At 37.4% G+C, this 17,970-nt stretch overlaps 1 pseudogene; it reads right to left on the bottom strand.

Moving 5' to 3' along the window:
* Positions 1–15,424: 15,424 nt before the first annotated feature.
* Positions 15,425–16,316, bottom strand: LOC102951085 (annotated as a pseudogene).
* Between the last annotated feature and the right edge of the window lie 1,654 nt (positions 16,317–17,970).

The raw sequence follows: 17,970 nt of genomic DNA, 5'->3' as shown, positions 1-17,970 counted from the left end.
CATGGTTTTGCTTTTTAGATCATGTTTATGTCAGTTTCATATCCTTTAAAATGATATTTTACCTTATTTAATAAGATCCCAAAGTTGATTAAAATTTTATTTAGTGATATGATTCTGTAATTTGCTACAAAATAATGCATGTGGCAGAGGAAGAAAAGGAATGGCTTGGGGGCTAGGTTGTTGAAGCTGGTGGTAGACACATTATACTAGACTCTAGTTTTGTATAATATTCGTAATTTTCCATGTGTGTGACAAACTTTTATATAAATATTTCATTTTTCCCAAGGATCCTCCTATTGTAGTATTATGTGGTTTTGTTTTTCTATAAAACCACATGCTGCTTTCAAGTTTCTTGCTACACCAACCAGCAAAACAAACACATTTAACATTCTCTATTTCCAACAAGACTGCTCATTTTGCAGGGGACATGCTGTAGAGGCAGTTTTAGTAACAGCTTTTAATAATGACTAAATTTTATTGGTGACTAACAATGGAACAGACACTATGCTATATGCTTTACATGAATTATTTCACTTGAATCCACAAAGGGATAGATTTATCCCAGGGGTGAGAGGTGACTAGGAACTTACCTGTGTAATTTACCTGAATAAGTTACTAGTACAACTTCTACGTGAGAAACTTATCTCAGAAGCTGAGTATAAGTCAGAATCTCTGTGAAAGACAGTGTACATTGTAAAGCATTGTACCCTCCACTGTGGCCTTATTTTCTCCTATCGTATAATGCTTCTCTGGAAAGTTCTTTGATGTCCTACCAAGTTCGATACCTTTTCTTTAAATACTTGGCCACTGCGCCTCAAAATACTTCCTGGCACAGATTCTGGTAGATGTTTATATTTTATCTTTGAAGGGCAAAGAACATAAATGATTCAGTAGCTATTTTCACTGAGATCCTGCCTAGGGTGGTATTAGAAAATTATACACCTGAATAGTTTGATTTAACATTGGTTAAAAGTCTAGTCAACACAAGAGACCACTAGATTTCAAAATGGTTGAAAAGAAAAATCTGCAACAATAAGAAGGTAGTTGACATGAGGATCTGTAGAATTCAAAGCAGTGAGCAAGCTATTTGGAGAAGCCACAGAATACTTAAATCCTATTATTCTGTATACTGGCATAAAAATTTTGAGTTTGTTTTTCCAAGAAGTTTTCCTATGGTCTGCTTTTGCATAACAAAACACCAGAAAACAATGATGTTTATTTTGTTTTTGTGGGAAATTGTATTGATTCATTGTTTGTTTTCTATAGTTAAACTTACTCATCACCCTTGCAGAATTCAACCCACTGTCCGTGACGTCACTGGTGTTGCTATAATCAACACAACCGCCAATACAAAAGCAGTGTAGATTCTCTAGGAGTTAGAATAAGCACTTGTAAGCTTTTCCTTTCTCGCATATATTGTGACAGATTTGTTGTTTTTTTAAATTTTTTTTTCAATGTTTATTTTTGAGAGACAGAGGGAGACAGAGCGTGAGTAGGGAAGGGGCAGAGAGAGAGAGGGAGACACAGAATTCAAAGCAGGCTCCAGGCTCTGAGCTGTCAGCACAGAGTCCGATGTGGGGCTCGAACCCACAAACTGTGAGATCATGACCTGGGCCGAAGTCGGACACCCAACCGACTGAGCCACCCAGGCGACCCATGACAGATTTGTTTTTAAAATACAATGTAAGTTCTCAAACTTTCGTCTCCACTTAGTTACAGAGTTTGCCGTCCTAATAAATTATCTGGGTTTGGATCCTGGCCCACCTTATACTCTATGGCCATGGGAAAGCCTCTTGGCTTTTCCAAGTCTGCTTTTCAATCAGTGAAATGAAAACCCGGGCCTTGATGTGAAGACAGTTATATGGCATATGGCATAAGAATCATAGTAAATGCTCAAAAAAGATCATTTCCTGCCTTCATATAAGGGGCATGTTAATTTTCCTTTTATTTCTGTAGAAACCTTTCTTTTAAAGAAATAATAGCAGTGTTTAATAAGGAATTAGAATTCTCATTTAGTTAAAAGACGCTGGGTAGGCAATTCAATATGATTATATTATTATTACGGAAGATGAGGCAGAGGGGAAACTTAATGGGTATGAATCTGATAAATCATCATCCTCAAACTTAAAAAAGATTTAAGGTATCAACTAGACATTCCTTACTTTAAAAAATGGGATAGTTATTTCTAAATACACGTATAATATTTGTAAGTTGAGTGCTCTATTACTTTTTTTTCTCAGAAATATTTCCCTATATTAGCTCCATGTTTCCAAACTTGCCTGATCATGAGGCTCTCCTAAGTTAAAAATAGAGGTTCAGATCCCCTCCCCCGGAGAGGCTGATACATTGGCGCTGGGGCAGGAATCTGTACATTTAACTGTGGTTCCAGGTGGTTCTTAGGCTCAGGCAAGGATAGGAAAGAGTGCATCAGCTGATCTTCCCATTTTGCTGATTGAGGGAAAGTGTATACGTGCAAGTCAACCACTAAAATTACATTTTTCCTAAGTCATAGCATACTTAAATTCAAACACTGATTCCTCAGAGTTAACAGCGGGTTAGCAGCCTGCAGAGATGAAAACTTAATTACAGTGAAGACTGAGAAGGTGATTTTGCCTCACGGTCTTTCCGAGCCAGGGTTAGATTTCAGAGTTAATGTACGTGCTTTCCAAGCAATTCTCCCACCCAGGGCTTTCTCACTAGTACACTGAGGACCTCTCTTCCTCCGTCCTAGCCTCCTTTCTTCCCTCTGTCCGTCCTTCCTTCCTTCCTTCCTTCCTTCCTTCCTTCCTTCCACCCACCTATTCACCTACCTAGCAAACACTAATGTAGAAATAAAGACTAAAAGAAGCTGTCTTAGTCTGTCTGGACTGCTGTAACAAAATACCATAGACTGGGTGGCTTATAAACAGAAATTTATTTTTCACAGATCTGGATGCCAGGAAGCCCGAGATGAAGTCTCCAGCAGATCTAATGTTCGGTGAGGGCCCGCTTCTTCATAGGCCACCATCTTCTCACTGTAACCTCACATGACAGAAGGGGCTAGGGAGATCTGAGGGGTCTCTTTTATAAGGGTACTACTCCCCTCCATTAGGACTCCACCCTTATGGTGGAAGCACCCCCTAAAGCCTCGACCCTAACACCATCACACTGGGCATTAGATTTCAGTATGAATTTTGGGGAGACACAAATATTCGGGTTGCACCAGAAGGTTTTGGCTTCTGTGTCACAGTATGGTCAGGAGACATGCTTACCAAGATGAGATCAACATACAAGAAAGAGACAGGAAGCCAGATAACAAAAGGGAATGGGTAAAGAGTGGCAGGCTCACTGAAACAGAATATATATTCTCTCAGGGCACCTGGGTGGCTCAGTCGGTTAAGCATCCGACTTCGGCTCACGTCATGATCTCATGGTTCGTGAGTTTGAGCCCTGCTATGTGCTTATAGCTTGGAGCCTGCTTTGGCTTCTGTGTCTCCCTCTCTCTGTCCCTCCCCTGCTCACACTCTCTCTCTGTCTCTTGCTCTCTCAAAAATGAAAAACATTAAAAACTTTTTAATAAATAATAAAAAATATATGTTCTGTCAAGTCATGTTGTCCCTCTCCTCCATTCGATCACATATTTATGCACCAATTACCAGTCTGATTGCCCTTTATTAGTAACACCTGTGTATAAATGCCGTATTTGTGTCTTGCCAAAGTGCTAGAAAGCCCTAAAGGACATGGCGTCTTCCGTTATTGTATCTGCCTATTGTAGCTACTCGGCAGAGGACCTGGCACATAAAAGATGGTCTTATGTTTTTGCAAATTTTAAAGTGCTACACAAAGTGATTCACATCATTAAATGTGAAACAAAAATGTTAATGATTAACCGTGCCTATCTGGCTCTCACCCTCCACAATCCCCTCTCTTCCCAGGACCCCAATATTTATGGCACTAGAATAAATTTTAACCCTGGCCACAATTCCTTATCTCTTTTGCTAACAGTCTGCTGTGGCAGTTAAGTGATCCTTGATCTTGCTTTGGTTCTGACCTTTTGTCCTGATTCTTATAACTAGACTCCTGTCTTATTCTTTGTTCCCTAGAACATTTCTGTGTAAGCTGACCACTACTTCTCTGGTAACTCTTAGACTGGGTTTAGTCTTTGTTATGGGTTGAATTGTGCACCCTCTAAAGTTGTGGTGAAGTCATAACCCCCAAAACCTCAAATGTGTCACCTTCAAGTGTGACCTTATTTGGAAATAGGGTATTGCCAGAATAAGATGGGCCCTTAATCCAGTATGATCAGTGCTCTGATGAGAAAAGAAAGATGACTGAAGACAATACAGAAGGAGAGCACAATGTGACGACAGAGGCGGAGACTGGAGTGACACAGTCACAAGCTAAGGAACACCAAGGACTGTGGCCACTGCCAGAAGCTATGAAAAGGAAAAGAAGGATATTCCCTAAAACTTTTGGAGAGAGCATGGTCCTGCTGACACTTTGATTTCAGGTTCCTAACCTCCAGAACTGTGAGATGAGAAATTTCTATTGTTTGAAGCCACTCAGTTTTGGGGGTACTCGGTTAGGGGAGCCCTAAGAAACTAATGGAGTCTTGTTGCTAGTTTCTTTGTAGATGCTACCGACAAGTGCTGAGTGTTAGCAATTGCTTATGCCTGCTGCATGCACATACATCAGAACACCCATAACTAATGGAAATCTGGGCAAGAAACCTTTATTCATAGGAGTACTCCTTAGATATCTGCTGGGCAAAATACCTTTTCTTCAACTTCCGCGATGATTGTGTTCTCCAAGTATGTCACAAATTCCACGGCAGGGCGGGAGGGGGGCAAGGTCCAACTCTAAGTCCTCCAAAACATTAAAATAGTGCCTAGCCATGTATCAACACATTTTCTTTTTCCTTGCTGATGTTTATTAGTAGCTTTAAAGTTGGAAGAACAGGAAGAAAGCACACAAGAAAAAGCAACAAATATAAAGGCTCATCTACATGAATGGAAGCCTACTTAGCCAAAGATGGATTGATTTGTAATTCAATAAATAGCTGTCTGTCCTCTAACCTGTCAAAATGTGATATGTAACATCTTCATGAATAAAAGTGATTTCAAAAGAGAAAAAAAAAAGGAACAATGCATCACTATCTTTGAGAGAATGGAAAGTATTGTATTTTATATGCAGGGAAAATGATAAATAACTATTGCATAGATGTGAAAAATCACAATGCATCTTTTTTTTTTTTTGATAGTAAATCGAATGCTCCTAGTGAAGTTGATAAATTGATGGCTCAGCACATCTAGGGACTTGTTTACTCTAGTCTGCAATTGTCCTTGCCACAAAGGCTAAATTTTGCTCGCTCATGGTTTGCAGGATATAAGGACATAAAATAGATTTGTAACTCCTGGGTCACAGAAATCCCCTCATTCTTGTATCTAACTATGAAACCCTTAGGACTAGGCTAGTGTGCAATACATTCAATCAGTCATGTACATGTGTGTATACATACGTAAGTGCACACTTGTATATGTGTACTGTAGTGGTAGCGGGATAATTTCTCTCTTTTTTTAAAAGTTTATTTCAGGAGAGAGAAAAATGCATGCATGCAGAGGGGAAGGGCAGAGAGGGAGAGAGAATTCCAAACAGCTGATGTGGGGGTCAATCTCACGTGAGATCATAACCTGAGCCAAAAACCAAGAGTCCGATGCTTAACCAACTGAGTCACCCAGGCACTGCACCATTTTTTATTTTAGAGAGAGAGAGAGGGAGAGAGAGAGAGAGAGCACACAGAAGCAGGGGAGAGGGGCAGAGAGAGAGAGAGAGAGAGAGAGAGAGAGAGAGGGAAAATCTTAAGCAGGACTCATGCTCAGCACAGAGCCTGATGGGGAACTCGATCCCACGACCCTGGGATCTTGACCTGAGCTGAAATCAAGAGTCACATGCTCAATGGACTGAGCCTTTGAAGCACCCAGGAATAATCTTTTTTTTTAAAAAAGTGTTAAAATATATCAACATATAAACATTATATTACATGAAATATAAACACGCACCCAGATGCACACTAACACATCCCACCTACACATACATATGCTGCATGCAGCAAGAGTAAAATTATTATTTGAATTTAATATTATAGTAAATTACTTTTTCATATGAAGAAGACCATGAAGTGATAAAGAAACCAAAGCAATTCCTGTAGAACCAATTTGTCCCACCTGCGAGAACTTCCTCACCGTTTTAAAATAATAGACAAGTTCCTTATCTGAAGACTGACTGAAGGATACCATTCTCACTCTAAAAGCTAACCACACGCTTCTCTGTCCATTCTAGGGCTGAAAAAATGCTTGGAAACTCCTAAAAAGTGGAAGCTTGAGAAACACAGAATCATGTATATTAAACTTCAGGCAGAGAGACTAGTTGAATACCATCCCCCCACCAACAAATCTTCTTGGGCATATTATAAGTAAATTGTGGATGTACTGCTAGTCATGTTTGAGAAGAGATACATGGGTAGGGAGAAGTAATTGAAAAGGGAGGTAATGATATTGTGATAGATGGATATTTGAAAGCCTGAGCAATGTCAAAAACCTAGAGGTTAAAGCAAAATGGAATAGAAAACTAGAAAGGACCTAGCCTATGATGATTAAGATTTAGTGGGAAAGATGGTCAGTCAAAGCATATATATGACTTCTCTTCTCTCTAATGGCATTCTTCTAAAAGTACCCAAGAAGTGTGTGTGTGTGTGTGTGTGTGTGTGTGTGTGTGTGTGTGAGAGAGAGAGAGAGAGAGAGAAAGAAAGAGCAAAAGAATAACCTGAATTATTAGTACAATAAGTTGATAAGAGATGCCAGCTCCAGGGAACAGACATTTGCTAACAGTCACCCTAGATCTAGAAACCTCAAGAATATTTACTGTACATGGTGCCAATAAGACCAGATTGGAACTGAAACAAATAAACAGAAATGCTCTTGGGTTCCAAAAATGTACTCCAGTTATGAAGACAAAGGCTGGAGGCAGGGTTTGAAAGACTGAGAGAGACTCAGAACAACTGCCTTGGCCAGGGAGAAGGGGAAATTCAGGGACGACTGGGTAATGAAGTCAGATGCAGCAGAGGCTTTCCTGGGTAGCAGGCAACGGGGGCAGCAGCTCCGAGGTAGTGTCTCAAGTGTCCCTCATTGATTCACTGGCAAGCGCCTTGTTGAAATCAGACCCCAGGGAACAGGCATTTACTAAGAACAGCAGGCCACAGACAATGTAGCAATGACTTTGAGGTATGGTTTTCCCAGGTGATCAGGCTATTTTGCTAATATATTGAAGAACTTCTTGGTAAATTAAGCAGGGGGCTGAGTATTATGTGTAGTGACATCATAAAGCAGGCCATCAGTGGTGGCAGAGTGAGGACCACCTTCCTCAAAAGACAGGGTTGTTCTACACGAGCCAAGAGGTCTGTGCACACTGGGCCTAGGATCTGGCAAGGTAACATTGCCAAACAGGAAATGGGTGGCTGGAAAAGGACAAGAACTAACAGATGCATTAATGGTATGGGTCTCTCTCCTACTTGTCCAGGCAATGCTGGAGAACTAAGAGAATGCCTAAGATAGCATCAAAATGGAAAATGAGAATCCAGGAAGAATCCACTCACCTGAGAAGATCAGACCAGGGTAGAAAACTCCCTGAAGAATAATTAGGGGGAAAAAGCAGCCTATGGAAAAGGTTTTGTGGCTTAAAGAGCACTTAGGAAAGGAGATAGAAATGACTAAAGAAAACAAAATTTTAAGAATACCTTCTCAGTATTAAAAGTCTTTCACAGGAATTACAGAGCCCTTTGTGGCTTAGCACCGTATACTTTCCTGATCTCACCTTGTGCCACACTCAGTCACTTCTGGAATTCTGTCCCCCACCCAATAATAACAAAGCACCCCTCCTTATTCCATAACCACGTAGTGTCAGAGAAGATCCACCGGGGAGTTAGACACTCATCAATTGTGAACGCAACTCAAATGGAATGAAATTTGGAATGAAAGAGATAGTTTTAGCAAAGAAATAGAAGATATAAAAGGGTGGAAACTTTATAACTGAAAACCACAATAACTCAGTGTGTGGGATCAACAACTATCCCTTCTGAATAACATACAGAGAACAGAGACTGAAGAAAAAATGATAAATTATTACAACACTGTGGGACAAGATCTTACATTGCTGTAATCAGAGTCCTGGAAGACGAGGAAAAATGTGCAGAGCTGAAAAAGTCAAGAAATAATGGCTGAAAACATCCTAAATTAAGCAAAATACATACTTCTTACACATCTGAGAGCTGAGGGAATGCCAAAGAGAATGAACCAAAAGAAATCCATACCAAGATATGTCACAGTCAAACTTATAAAAACTAAAAACAAAGAAAAAATCTTGAAAGCAGCGAGAGAGAAGTGACACCTGACTTTTAAAGGAAAAACAATTCAAATGGCGGCAAATTTCTCATCAGAAACAAAGAAGGCCAGGAGGAAGAGACACAATACTTTTCAAGTGCTAAAAGAAAACAACTCAACTTAAATGGCATATCCAGAGACAATATCCCCTTCAAGAGTGAAGGGGAAATTAAAACATTCTCATATGAAGGAAAACTAAGAGAACTGCCCACAGAATTATCCTCAAAGAATGGCTAAATAAAAAATAGAAATGAAATGATAAGAGAGAGAACTTTGGAACATCAGAAGGGAAGAAAGAATACAATAAACAAAAATGTGGGTATGGGGCATCTGGGTGGCTCTGTTGGTTAAGTGTCTGACTCTTGATTTTGGCTCAGGTCACGATCTCATGGTTCTGTAAAATCAAGGCCCCTGCTGGCTTGGGATTCAGCACAGAGCCTGCTTGGGATTCTCTGTCTCTCTCCCTCTGTTTCTGCCCCTCCTGTGCATGCACTGAATAAATACATAAACAAACATTTTTTAAATGGGTAAATACAATAGACTTTCTTTCCTCTGAGGTTTCTAAATGATTTTTGTTGGTGTAATCAAACATAACATCAATGTGCTTTTAAATGTGTATAGAGGAAATGTTTAAAGCAACTATATTATAAATGGAGACAGTAAAGGGATACAAAGAGAAGTGACTTTTATATTTCACTCAAAGTGATAAAATGATGACACCAATAGATTGTGATAAATTATGCACAAATATAAAGTAATACCTGGAGTAACCACTGTAAAGGCTATACAAAGAGCTATGCCCCAAAGTACTATAAATAAATCAAAACAGAACTCTTAAAAATGTCCGAGTCACCCACAAGAAGTCAGGAAGAAGGAAACAGCAAAACAAAAAACAAAAACAAGCATAAAACAGGAAAACAGAGTTACAGACTTAAGCCTTACCATATCAACAATTAGATTAACTGTAAATAGTCTAAATAGGCCAATTGAAAGAGAGATTGTCAGAGTAGACTGAAAAACTTGTCCCAACTGTATGCTGTCTGTAAGAAACTCACTTCAAGTATTAGAAGATATGAAGGTTAAAAGTAAAATGATGAAAAAGATATATTCTCCAAATATAAATGGAATAAAAGTAGAAGAAAAATAAAAGTGACAGCATTAAGTGGACTTCAAAGAGAAGACAATTAGCAGAGATGGAGAGACACATTTACAAATGATAAAGGGCCAAATGCCATGAAGACATAGCATTCCTAAATGTGTGTGCACCAAGAACTGGTAGAGCCAAAATGAGAGATAGATAAGTCACAAGAATCATTTGAGACTTCAACATCAATCTCTCAAAACTTGACAGAATAAATAAAAAAAAAATCAGCAAGGATCAGGAATAACTCAACAACACCATCAACCAATGGTATGTAACCAGCATTTAGAAATGACTTGCTTTCAAAAACACCAGAATGCAAGTTCTCTTCAAGTGCACAGGAATCATGTATCAAGATAGACCACAGACTGTAAAACAAATCCCAACAAATTCAAAAGAATTGCCATCATATGGAGTGTGCTCTCTGACCACATTAGAATCAAAGCAGAAGTCAATAACAGGAAATCTTGAAAGTCTTGAAAACTAAACAATACGTCTAGACAATTCGTAGGTGAAAGAGGGAGTCTCAAGGGAAATTAAAAAGCGCATTAAACTGCATGAAATGGAGATGCAGCACATCAAAAATTGAGGGACATAAATAAAGTAGTGCAGAAAAGAAAATTTATAGCATTAAATAATATTAAAAAAGAGGAAAAGTTTTAAATCAATAGTCTAAGGTCCTTCTTCAAGAAACCAGGAAAAGAAGAGCAAAATAAAACTGAATCAAGCAGAAGGAAGGAAATAATAAAGGTAACAGCAGAATTCAATAAAACTGAAAACAGAAAAAGCAATAGAAAACACCAACAAAATAAGAGATGGTTCTTTTAAAATATCACTAAAACTGGCAAACTTCAGCAAAGTTGATAAACAAAAGAGATAAAAGATACAAATTATCTGTATCAGGATATCTCTACAAAAGGATAATAAGGAAATACTACAAACGACACTACACTCATAATCTTGACAATTTAAATGATATGGACCTATTCCTTGGAAATACAAATTACCATAACTCACCATTATGAAAGAGTTTGAATAGTCCTATAACTATTAAAGAAATTGAGTGTGTAACTTAAAAGAAATATCCAGATCCAGATGGTTTCACTGGAGAATTATAAAGCTACACCAACCAAGACACTGTGTTATTTGTATAAAGACAGACATACAGATCAATGGAGCAGGATAAGGATTCCAAAAATAGACCTGCATAAGTAGAGCCAATTGATTTTCAACGAAGGTGTCAAAACAATTCAATGTGGAAAGGATAGTTCTTTCTTTTTTTTTTTAATGTTCATTTGTTTTTTTTGGGGGGGGGGGAGCGAGAGCGGGGAAGGGGCAGTGAGAGAGGGAAATGCAGAATGCGAGGGAAATGCATAAAAGCCCAAGCAGGCTCCAGACTCTGAGCTGTCTGCACAGAGCTTGATCCAGGGCTCAAACCCATGAACCGCAAGATCATGACCTGAACTGAAGTCGGACATTTGACAGACTGAGCCACCCAGGTGCCCCAGGATAGTTCTTTCAATAAATGGTGGTGGAATATTTGGGCATCCACAAGGAGAGGAATCTTGATCTATAAAAGTTCTAGAGAAAAACACAGGAGAAAATCTTATTGACCTAGGGGTAGGCAAAGATTTCTTATATAGGAGTACAAAGTGCACAAACAAAAAAAAATAAGTAAATTAGACATTATCAAGTCATAAAGTTTGGCTCTTCCAAAGACAGTCAAGAAAAATGAAAGGCAAACCACAGACAAGGATAAATTATTTGCAAAACCTATATTCAATGAGGAATTTATTTCCAGAATATGTATAGAACTCTGACATCTCAGCAATCAGCCAAACAACACAATTAAGACTTGAGTAAAAGATTTAAGCAGACACTTTAGAAAAGAAGACTCAGGGGTGGCTAATGCTTGCCTAAAAAGAAGTTCAAAGTCATTAGTCACCGGGGAAATGCAAATAAAACCACAATGAGCTATCACTACATGCGTATTATCTTGGCCCCAACAAAAATAACCAACTATCAAGTGAAGGAAATAAAAGATTAGTATAAATTCTTGTCCACTGAGCAACTGCAATGTTCACAGATTGCTGATGAGAATATAAACCGTACATTTTGAAAGTTTGGTGATTTTTTATAAAGTTATACAGACAGGCACTATATAACCCAGCCACGTACTCTAGGCATTTACTCACAGAAGATGAAAATTTGTGTTCACATAGAAACCTGCACGCAGATGCTTATAACAACTTTAATAAACATCCAAAGGGGAAACAACACAAATAACCAAATGGGCCTTTATATACAATAGAATACCACGTAACAAATAAAAAGAGACAAATTAAGGATACATAAAACACTGTGGATTCATGTTTAAAGCATTATGCTAGATGAAAGAAGCCAAATAAAAAGTAGTACATACAGCATCATTCCATTTTTATGATATTCTAGAAGCGAAAATTATGGTAACAGAAAGCCAATCAGCGGGCGCCAGGGACTAGGGAATGGGAAGAAGGATTAATCACAAAGGGCACAAAGAAACTTTTTGGGGTGACAGAAATGTTCCATGTTATGATGATGAATATATTTGTTGATGTAATCAAGCCTGCACTCACAAGTTTATGTATATTATATCTCAATAAAGTTAACTCTCTCCAACACAAAACAAGTGAACCAAACTCTTCATCAATTTAAAAAACACAACCACATGGGAAAAATATAATCATTTCAAATAATTTTGTAATATATTACTCTGACCAAATACACTGATGCATAAGAATAAATCTTAAACATCATATTGAGTAAAAAAGAGCAAACAGAAAAACAAGTAATTCACTTATATTACCTTCAGAAACAGAAAAAAAACTTAGTTTTGTTAAAGGCTATAAACATAGGGGGGATAAAAAGTAAAAATAAGGAAATAAAGAATTAGTATAAATTCTTATACACTGATAATTGCTAAAAAAGGAGGGAAGGAGAATAATCCAGGAGGGCCCCATAAAAAGATTCTGGGGTGTGATGATATTTCTTTTTTTTTTTTTTTTTGGTCTTGGTATTGGTAAAGATGTGGACATTTCATAACTGTTCTTTAAAAGAATGAATATGGTCTCATAAACTTCACTGTAAGAATGTCATATATCTCTGTATTTAAAAAACTTAATTATAGCCATTAAAGAATAGAGATATAATCAATAGCTTCCAAACTAATAAAGGGGAAAAAGTATCATAGAAATTCTATTGATCCAAGGCAGGGAAGGATAAAAAAAAAAAAAAAAAAAAAGACACAGCTGAGACTGAAAACAAGATAAACATCTCTTTGAAACAGAAACTGAAAAAAATGCAAGCGGTCAGCAGGGCTGAGCCTACGGGCCTGCTGAGCTCTGGGTATGGAAGCAGCAACTGGGAGTTTCAGCTATGTAAGGTGACACACCAGAAAAAGATCCATCCAGCACAAGGAATTAGAGAGCTAGAATCACAACTCAGTGCCAGGGACTGGGGTGGAGTTGCCCTGGTCATGAAAGGGCACTGGGAAGGAAAAAATCAACAAACTGTGGCTGACCAACACAACATGTGGCTACAGCTTTTAAGAAGCTACGGGCATAAGGAAATGGGAAGACACATAAACAGCCTCGTAAACACGAATGGAAACCAACCACCTGCTGGCTCAGATCATGATCTGCATTCTGTCTATGCCACAGAACTTGCGCATTAAGCTCTCATTATATTACATAAGACCTGGTTCTGGACTGGGAAGCCATATGATTCTAGTGAAGGCAACCAAACATGTGAGACTAAGAGACTGAGAGACAGAACTTCCCACTCCAAATGAAGCTGCAAACTACATCCCAAAACATATGAAATAACTACACACAGTCAACAAAATCACTAATTAGAATGTTTTGACAAAAGCTTTAAAATCAGTGAGTTTTGAATGTACCTGAAAATAAAAAGGAATGAAGTTCTCATACATGCTACAAAATAAACACCCCAAGACATTTTGCCAGGTATAATAAACCAGACACAAAAGGACAAACACTGTAGGATTCCACGTAGGTATCTAGAATAGACAAATTAATAGAGACAAATAGCAGATTAGTGATTATCAGAGCCAGGGGGAGGAGGCATAGGGAGTTGTTGCTTAATGGTTACAGAGTTTCTGTGTGGATTAATCAAAGTTTTGCAAATAGCCGTGATGGTTACATAACACTGTGAATGTAATTAATGCCACTGAATTGTACTCTTCGATACTGTGAAAATTGTAAATTTTATGTTATACATCTTATCACAATAAAAATAAAATATATAAGGCAAAATAGAGCTCAAGGAAGATATACACATCCACAATTATAGTGGGGGGTGCTTACATGCACATTACCTATCATAAAATGATAGAACTAGTGAACAAAAATTAGAAAGGTTATAGTACACTTAAATAACAGACCTAAACTGCTTGATTTGTGTAAACTGCTTACACACATGTGTATATAAAGATTGTTCCCAAGAAATACGTAAAATATATTATTCTAATGTGTACATAGCATATTTAGAAAAGTTGCAATGCTTTGGGTATTCTTTCTTGGTATCTGGTCAAAAGAATCAATAGTGTATAAATTATAATCTCTGCAATAAAATTAGAAATAAATTTAAGATTGTTTAAAAGGAAATTTGCCTATAACCTTTCATATTTGAAACCTTTAAAATGTAAAGAGGATATCATAATAGAAAAATCATAAATGAACACATGTGAAAGTGCTACATATCAAAATTTATCAGATGCAGTTAACTGGGATTTAGAGGTAAATTTACACAATTAAATATATATACATATATACTATGTATAGGTGCATAGTATATACATATATACCTACATATAATCAAGTGATTTTAGGGTGCCTAGGTGGTTCAGTTGGTTAAGCATCCAACTTCAGCTCAGGTCGTGATCTTACAGTTCATGAGTTTGAGCCCTGCATCAGACTCTGTGCTGACAGCTCAGAGTCTGGAGCCTTCTTCAGATTCTGTGCCTCCCTGTCTCTCTGCCCCTCCCCAACTCTCTCTCTCTCTTTCTCTCTCAAAAATAAATAAACTAAAAAATTAATTTAAAAAATGAAATGATTTAAAATTAATTAGTTCAACATCAAGATCAAGACATTAGAAAAGGAACAAGAATAATCTGAAGAAAATAGAATATAGAAAATAATAAATATGAGATCAAAAATCAATGAAATGGAAAATAAAAAAAAAAACAAGAGGGAATTCACAATCTTTTTTTTTTTTAGTTTCAGGTGTACGATTTAGTGATTCATCACTTATATACAACACCCAGTGTTCATCACAAGTGTCTTCCTTAATACCCAATACCCATTTAATACCCAACACCCCTCCCACCTCCCCTCTAGCAACCCTCAGCTTTTTCTCTACAGTTAAGAGTTTGTTTTATGGTTTCCATCTCTCTCTTTTTCCTTCCTCCTCCCATATGTTCATCTGTTTTGTCTCTTAAATTCCACATATGAGTGAAGTCATATAGAATTTGTCTTTCTCTGACTGACTTATCTCACATAGCATAATATTCTCTAGCTCTATCCATATCATTGCAAATGGCAAAATTTCATTCCTTTTTATGGCTGAAAGTAGATTTATACTTTTATTATGCTAACAGATAGTTGTTGAAGTGAGATCTATAAACATATACAGAATTATTATATTTAAATTCATATAGAACAATATTCACATTTTTAAGTTACAGCTTTGAAATCAGAAGATGAAGTACAGCTTAAGTTTGCAAGAAAGAAAGAGAAAAACACAAAATAAAAATAGACAAAGCAGTAAAAACATAACTATCTGTTTCTGATACGTAGAAATGCTCAGAAAGCTACATCTTCTTAATCTTATTGTCCAAATCATTAAAATATGGATGATTCAGTGCCATTGTGCCAGAAATTCATTTGGCAGGATCATAGACCAACATTTTTGAGAACAGATCCAAGCCATTTCCATCCAAGTTTTTGACACGGGATGCCAGACTTCCTGGTTTCCCCTTGGGAAATGTATTCTTATAGTCCTATAAAGATTCCACCTCTGGCCACACTTCATTATTGGGGGTGGCCAAAGCTCTGAAAATTCTGAAGAGTTAATCAATTTCTGAATCCCCATGGAAAAGTGGTTTCTTAGTTGTTAATTCTGTAAACATGGTGCCTAAACTCCAAATGTCAACTGGAGTTGAGTAGTGAGCTGACCCCAGCATTACTTCTGGAGATCTATACCAGAGCATCACTACCTCATGTGGTATATTCTAACAGGTATTCCAAAAGCTCTGGCAAGGCCAAAATCAGCCAGTTTAATTGTTCCTTTGTCATCAATCAATAGATTTTGAGATTTTAAGTCTCTGTGCAGAACTCTTCTGGAGTAGCAAAACACAGTCCCTTGTAGGATTTGGTACAAGTAACTCTTAACAAGTGAAGATTCCATGAACTGACCAGGAGGGATGGAATCTAAGTATTTCTTGACATCCATGGAAGAGAATTCAAAGATGAGATATAAGCTGGAAACTTGCATAAGCACGTCTTGAAGACTGACTATATTTGGATGACAAAGTTCTTTTAATAGAGAAATTTCCTGAATTGCAGTACTAGAAACCCTTCCTCTTCACTTTCTAGTCTGATTTTCTTCATGGCTACCACTTGACCTGTAGTTTTGTGTCTACCCTTACACACAACTCCACAGGTACCTTCTCCAATTTTTTCTATTTTGGTATAGTCTTCCATAGTTAACCAGTGAGGTGGTACGTCCCGGCTTTTATCTCATGACGAAAGTGGTGGTGGCTACCACATCAGCGTCACTCTCGCCTCAACTTCCAAGATCCAGGTTTTTCTTTTTTTCTTAAGCACTACGTTTTTAATATAATTGTTTAATCACGAATAGAGCTTAGTGATTGAGAGAAAAACTGTGCCACTGACTAACAACAAGGAAAAGTGTAATTCAGACCTAAAGGGAAAAATACAAAAACCTTAGCATCAAACAGACCAGGAGTCAAATCTGGACTCTACCATGTCCCATTGGCGTGACCTTTAGCAAATATCATTTCTCTGATTCGGAGTTTCCTCCTCTGCAGAGTAAGGATCACACTGCTCACCTCACAGAGAGCTGGGAGAATTAAATGAGAAATCAGGTGTTCAGAGGTCAGCATTACTGCCCAAATCATGGTAGGGGTTCAACAAATATTAGTTCCCTCCTACTGCCTCCCATGCAACTTTTATTAGCAAGCATCATAAAGGGGTTTGGAAACTGCTAAAATGTATTTTCTCATGTCTGGATTCACATTATATATATATATACCACAATTTCTTGATCCATTCATCGGTCTACGGACATTTGGGCTCTTTCCATAATTTGATTACTGTTGATAATGCTGTTATAAACATCAGGGTGCATGTATCTATCCCTTTGAATCGGTATTTTTGTATCCTTTGGGTAAATACTTTGTAGTGCAATTGCTGGGTCGTAGGGTAGTTCTATTTTTAATTTTTTGAGGAACCTCCATACTGTTTTCCAGAGTGGCTGCACCAGTTTGCATTCCCACCAGCAATGCAAAAGGGTTCCTCTTTCTCCACATCCTCACCAACATCTGTTGTTTCCTGTGTTGTTAATTTTAGCCATTCTGATGGGTGTGAGGTGATATTTCATGGCAGTGTTGATTTGTATTTCTCTGATAATAGTGATGCTGAGCATCCTTTCATGTCATATTGCTTTTTGACATTAGTTCGCTAGTTAAAACAGTAAGGAAAAATAAACATAGGATATTAGAATTGAGAAATAAGAGCCCAAACTGTTTGTATTTCAGATTTGACTATTGTCTACATAGAAAATTCAAGAATATCTATAGATAAACCCTTAGAATCAGTAAATGTGGTTAGTGATGCTACTAGATACAAAGAAAAGAATCTACAATCCTCATATATCTCCAGTTATAAAGTAGACTTTTTTCTACTACTATTAGGGTAGTAGAAAAAAATATTCCATTTATAACAGTGACCAAAATTTATGGGTGTCCACAAAGAAATCTAAATGATTTTTTACAAAACAAACTACAAAACATTATTGAAGGATGGAAAAGAAAACATAAATTAAGAGGAAAAAATGCCAACTCCAAAAATTGGAAGACTCTCCACCAAAGACGGAAATTCTCTTCAAATAAATCTACAAATTAAATATAAGCACAAAGCCCCACCAGAGTTTTCCATGGAAATTGACAAAGAACCAAAAATCTCAAAGACAAATTTGAAGAACAGGAAGGGAGACATGTTATAAAGCAACAGTATTTAAGACTGTCTAGTATTAGCCCAGGGACAGATAAATCAAGCAAATAAAACAGAAGTGAGCAGTAGACTCAAAATAGCCCTGCTCACATATGGAAACCAT

This window comes from Panthera tigris, chromosome A2, assembly GCF_018350195.1.
Source record: "Panthera tigris isolate Pti1 chromosome A2, P.tigris_Pti1_mat1.1, whole genome shotgun sequence".
Lineage (NCBI taxonomy): Eukaryota > Metazoa > Chordata > Mammalia > Carnivora > Felidae > Panthera > Panthera tigris.
This window is presented reverse-complemented; position numbering and strand designations above follow the sequence as displayed.